General features: G+C 40.5%; 1 long non-coding RNA gene across 2 annotated transcripts; it reads left to right on the forward strand.

Moving 5' to 3' along the window:
• The first annotated feature begins 4,558 nt into the window (after nt 1-4,558).
• LOC115483404 lies at nt 4,559-5,720 on the forward strand. 2 transcript variants are annotated; one of them, XR_003944340.1, is made up of 3 exons: nt 4,559-4,731; nt 4,845-4,886; nt 5,098-5,720. It is a non-coding gene; the product is annotated as an uncharacterized LOC115483404 (long non-coding RNA). The 2 variants fall into 2 exon arrangements; XR_003944342.1 differs by having other exon boundaries at nt 4,559-4,715.
• Nucleotides 5,721-6,000: the final 280 nt, after the last annotated feature.

Genomic DNA, 6,000 nt, shown 5'->3' on the forward strand with positions numbered 1-6,000 from the left:
ATCGACCAAATTAAAGCGAAATGAAAATGTTTTTCACGACGACCGTCACGTGACTGGTCTCTTCTTAGCAGCCAAAGAGCCATGCAGCAGCAGGCCAATTGCGTTTGCAAACTAACAACAACCCGTGTTGCCCACACGATTCCACTTTGAACTTGACTGACGTGCTGAAGAGCCAGCTGACTTGAACATGCCAGTGCTGATTTACTCGGTTGTTGGCGAGTTGGCGGCTTGGCGGCTTGGCGGGCTGGTGGCTTGACGGGTTGACTGGCTACGGCTACGATGGTGTCGCGTGCTTGAAATAATTTTCGAAAAATGCCTCGTTAATGTTTCTATTAACGGATTAGAGAGACGACTGTTGTTGGCCACGTCAATCAGCCAGCACCCAAGCTGGCTTATTCTCAATAGCCCTGTCCTGGCACAGTTTTTCAGCTCCCTGCTAGGGTTGGGAATGTATTTTCGCATTTCTTCTTAGTTGCAGTCTCAGCTCTATTCGAATTTTCTGTTTGTGTGGCCCATCGACACGCTTTGCATAAATTTGCATTCAAATGTGTCATGGAAAATAAATTTGACATGTTTTTATTTAAATTTCAGCTTTTCCAGGGCAATTGTGGAACGCTGCTGGTTCTGATTTCTTTTTGTCTTATAGTTTTTGTCCTGGAAACTGACTTCCCAAGTCCTTATTTGGGCATTATGCTCCTGTGGTACTGTGCGTATAATAAAAAGGACTATGCGCGTTTTGCCTGGAAACCAGGACAACTCTTAAAATCCCAGCTCATTAGCACAGTGAGCTTTTAACGTCGCATGAATAAAAAAATGTATATAATGGCATTTTTACGGAATAATCTCGCACAGGTGGTTCTTACGGCTAGCAAAAAGCGCGTTGGTAGAAAAATGTTGTAGAGCGAACCACATTTGCATTCTTTTTGGCTGTATTTAATTATTCAGAGAGTGCACACAAAAGCCGAACGCGGGCAAAAAATTGTAAATGGAGTAGTCTCCACCTCCACCTCCACCTCCGCCTCCAGCTAGTTGGAGCACCTACCAGTTGCCCCAGTGGCAATGACAATTAAGCTGCAACTAAAATTGCTTCTGGCTGCCACACATTGCCATTCGACGAAACGCTTGTGAATATGCAACAAGGTCTTATTTAAATACCACTCCATTTTTAAATCAAATCCTTACACAGGCTGTGTGCTCTGCTTTGCTTCAGCTCTGCAGTGCGCGGCGTTGCCGGCTTTTAATTTTCATCTTGTTTACTTTAACGTCATTTTTAACTCTTCGGTGTTTTCTTGAGCGCTTTTCGCGCGCTTTGTTTATGCACAGGCCCCGCTCTGCACAACCCTTAGCTCTACTGACGCTTACCTCTAAGACTCATTGTCAGACCCGCCTCCTGTTCGCCTCCTGCTCGCCGTCGTCGTCGTCGTCGTTATTGTCGCGTGGGTCGTCTTGCTCCTTGCGCTGCTCATGAAGTGGCACTCATCCGCACTTTTAAGCCCTACTGAATTCCTTTTATCCCTAAAACAAATATATTCATCCACAGCAGCCAGCCAGCCTCGTCGTGTCTTCATCTTGGTAATATTTGCTACTGCGCCATTTTTGTTGCTCCTGGGCGCTAGGTTTATATAGCCAAGGCGACAACTTTGGGACTCAACCCTATTGTACTCTGCCACTGCACTTACTCTATCATCTCCCTCATACTTCGCGCACTCTAAAAGATGTTTAATAGAGTTCTTACAGACATTCTCGATTGTCTTTGTGTATGCAACTTGAGTGAAAATTTAACTCTTCTGCTCCGAGGACAGCCTTTAAAACTCACTTAGTCTTTGAGGCAAAATCAATAGTTTATATGTTCTCGAATCCCCTAAAACTCAATCATTGAATACATTAAAAATCTAAATCTACTTAAGATAACAACTATTCAATTTCTCTGTGGGCTCACAAGAACCAAGAGCAGGGACAATTTGCTGGCCAGCTGCAAACACATGTGAGTTAAACAGCTTTGATTGCCATTAATTTTGACCTCCAACTGGATGAAAGCATATTGAGGACAACGAAAACTATTCGCTTGATTGCAGACCCAGTCGTGGCGTTTAAAAAGACCCAAATGTCAATGCAATGCCAAAAGAAGCAGAGATGAGGAGCAAAAATACAAAGCAAATGTACCGCAAAACTGAATGAAGTCAACAAAGGACCACCAACTGACTAATGGACTGAGGCACCAACTTTCGCAGGACATGCGGCAAAAGGGGGAGTGGCGCATAAATTGGTGACTCCCTTGGGTACAGCTGCAGCACAGCTCGTGGTGTCTGTCACGAATGGAGCTGCATTGTCAAATGTTCACTTTCATTGTTCTCGCATTTATGTGTGTGTGTGAGTGAGTGTGTCTGTGTCAGTGTGTGTGTGTGTGTTAAGCACATAAGCTGAAATATTCCAATTGAGTAACTTTCATTATTGCAGCAACAACAAAGCGCACATTTTGTATAAATAAAACAATGACAACGATTTCAACTCATTTAAATTCTGTGCTGTAATAAATTTGCCTGCATAATTTCTATAGATACCAATAGAAATACAACGCACATTAAATTGAGGCAGGCTTTTTAGTTCGCTTGGCAGCCAACATTTTAATATGCATTTTGCCATTTTACATTTCAAATGCGTAGCTAATAGAAAATTTAATTCAGATCAAATACATGCGACGAATCTAACTCTTAAAGAGAGCAATTTTATGTGGCTTCACCTTAAATTTGGTCTCGTAAATCCATTTGGACAGTGGAGAAGTGTGAAAAACACTTTTCTGTGAATATTTCGAATTTGAGAAGAGTTTTGCTAGGTAAGGCCACAGTTTTGAAAATAGTAAGCATGAAGCAGAGTTTCAAAACCCGTTTTACAGCCTGACTTAGTATAGCAGGATTTTCCGAATTAGAAATGTAAATTGCAGTCTCTGTGGAGACCCCATTCAAGTATGCCTCAGTTCCAGATAGGCAAAAATGCTAATTGAAGTGCGGAAGCAATGCCGTGGAAAAATGTTTACGGCAAGTGCCACGAAAATGGAAACTTTAAGGTTTTGTGATGGAGTTGTTATTGTTGTGGCTGCTGTTGGACTTTGGCCCAGCTGGCAGGATTTCCTATCTACATTCCGTTTTTCTTTGCTCATCATTGTCAGGGCAGCTCACAGCATTTATTTATAACCTAGAATTTAAAGCAAAGAGTCACAAAAAACTGTACTCGATTTAATTTTCCAGTCCAGTTGACGCCAAGTGTTGTTGTCCTCGTCCTCGTGCTCGTCCTTGTTCTGCTGCGGCTATAGTTGAGGCTCTCTTTCGGGTTCGGTTTTCGGTGTCAAGTTTGACTGTATCGTCGGACATGGGCTCTGGACTTGGGCCTGGGCTTGGGCTTTGGCTTGGGTTCAGACTTGGGCGACGGTTTCGACTCGGTCTCTGGTTCCGGTTTCACAGTTGACGTTATGCATTGAAATTAATTAAATCACAGCAAACTGCGCCGCAGTCGCCTTGCTGTTTGTTTGTTGTCTCTCCCTTTGTTTGTCCATTGTTTTTGTTACTGTTGTCGTCTTCCTGTTGTTGTCAACCAAACACCAAAGCACCAAAGCATGGGAGACACCCGCGTTTGTAGCCCTTTAATTAGTTCGCTAGACCACGAATACAACCAGCAGATGGAGTAAGATTGCAACTAGTTATTTGTAATCGTTGACTTATTGTCCATGGATCGTTTGCTTCTCCTATGGGAGCTTGTCCTTTGTGTTGTGCATCAAAAACTGTAGTTGAAAGCCAATCATTAAACTTAAATATTACAATTTTTAAATTGTTCTTAATTAACTTTGCGAATGTGTGTTTGACTAGCATATGAGAAGCAGCATCAAAGCCCTAAGCACGTGAACGTTGTACGATACTCAGGCTTGCAACTAATACTTTTCTCTTCCCTTCCTCGCTAGATGAGCTCTCGTATAGAATATCATTAGATGATAATAATGTTCTCGTATAGAATATCCTAATTAAATACGGAACACTACACCTTGAGCTATCTCAACTTTGTTGCAATTGTGCGAAATAAATTTACAAATTTATAGATATAGAAAATAATTATTTAATTATATTATGTTTGACTGCTGATTAGCCGAAATAATCCAGAAATTACTTTTATTTAACAGAAACTTAAAAACTCTAATTTAACAAGAAAGAATGTAGCAGAAAGTAACAAGCCCATCCCTGACCTAGAAACTTGTTATATAGAACGTCTTGTTATAGAACGTTTGATCTGGAATATGTACATCCATATACATAGCACGCAATCATATGTAGATGTGGAGTAAAATTCTATTACACAAAAATTACGCTCACTCTGGGAAACGAGCTCGGAAGTCACTGAACAAAAATATTTGAATATATTGAAAGCATATTTTTTTCTTGGCAAGTTTCATCAGCAGCTGACAACTCAAAAGTATATTTAAAACATACCATTAAGAATGCACTAATTGCATCGAGAAAATGCCTGAACTTTGCATTAACTGTCACGTGGCTTAGTCAATTGGCCTCACTTTTTCTTTGACAACTTTTGACATTTTCTACACAGTCTCAACTTGAAGTTAATAGATTGTAATAGAGTGGAGAGATGTGAAAATGAAAATGTCATATAAATTCAATATAATAACATTAAGTCTCTTCAGCCCAGACAAGCAGAGCCGCGATGTTTCCTTGGTTTGAGCACTTAAATGTTAAGAAAGATTTACAAAGCACAATATAAAAGCTACTACAAAGCTAATTTAACAGCGATTAATAATAACTTAAAAATATGCTAAAATAATATTTGCTTTTATTTCATTTCAGGTATGTTTGCAATTTAATCAAGACCCACACCCAACTTTCGAAGTAAGTTAATTCTCAATATTATATAGCTCAAGTGCCCTTTCTGCGCGCGCTTATTTTCCGAGGCAAATCAAAGAAAATCCAGCCGACTAACGCTGATTTCTGGTCATCAGAAGTTCGGCTGTGGCTTGAGATTATTTTGAATAAAAATAAAATGTTATGCAGATTTTATGTTTTTTTCTATTATAATTGTACTTTTTATTATCCTCCGCAGCGCTGGTTGACAAATTGGAGGCACTGTCGGCGCAGTAGAGAATAGAAGGGCCTTGCGCCGAGCCCGAATGAAACTTATTAAAGTCCATTTTGTCGGGCATTTTCGACTTTGTGTCATTTATGAACCAAATTTATCAACTTTTTGTAACACGGCGTTGATTTTATTATTTCAAACTGAAAAAAAACTGAAGTGGGATACTCTGAGGCTTGGCGTGGTCAGCGTTTCGAGGCAAATCCTGAAGCCGCCTTCATTAGCGAAGGTTGAATTGGGCGACATCGCAATTTCGCGGTCTCCAATTTGGCTTTCTGCCTGCTCCTTCTGAAGTGTGAGAGATTTTAAGTGCTTTAGCTCTAACACGGATGTAATTTGTTATTTAGCAAGGCATTGCTTTAAGCTATTCCTCAGCTGCGAACAAATCGGAGCTGTTCTTGAAAGGACATAAACAGGCTTTATGTTTATGGACTTATGTTTCATTTGAGCTCACGGAATCTCCTGAGTATTGCAATAGTGGAATTGTATTATTCTTTAAATTTAGCCATACATAATATACAAATTAAGAAAACCTGTCACAATAATTTGCTCTTTACAAATTTGAAATGCAAAACCGAATTAAAGTGCCAAAGTGCCCGAGGCGAAGCGTGTTGGGATGTCCTTTAATTACGACAAAGCCAAAACCGTTACAAATCGCGCTTAAATTTACCTGCTCCAGATGTTGGGCTGTGCGGGAAGGGGAAGCCAGCGGCAGAAGCTGTTTAGAAGCGAGAACACACAACAACAACAACCACCAACAAGGATGCGATAATTTATAGCGTTTCATTTGGCTTTTGGTGTTGCTTTTGCTCTGCTTCTGAATTCTAATTTGAATTTTCCACCGCGACAATAATAAAATTCGGCAAGGGGCGC

This window comes from Drosophila hydei, unplaced genomic scaffold (assembly GCF_003285905.1).
Source record: "Drosophila hydei strain 15085-1641.00,03,60 unplaced genomic scaffold, DhydRS2 tig00000001-arrow-pilon, whole genome shotgun sequence".
Classification (NCBI taxonomy): domain Eukaryota; kingdom Metazoa; phylum Arthropoda; class Insecta; order Diptera; family Drosophilidae; genus Drosophila; species Drosophila hydei.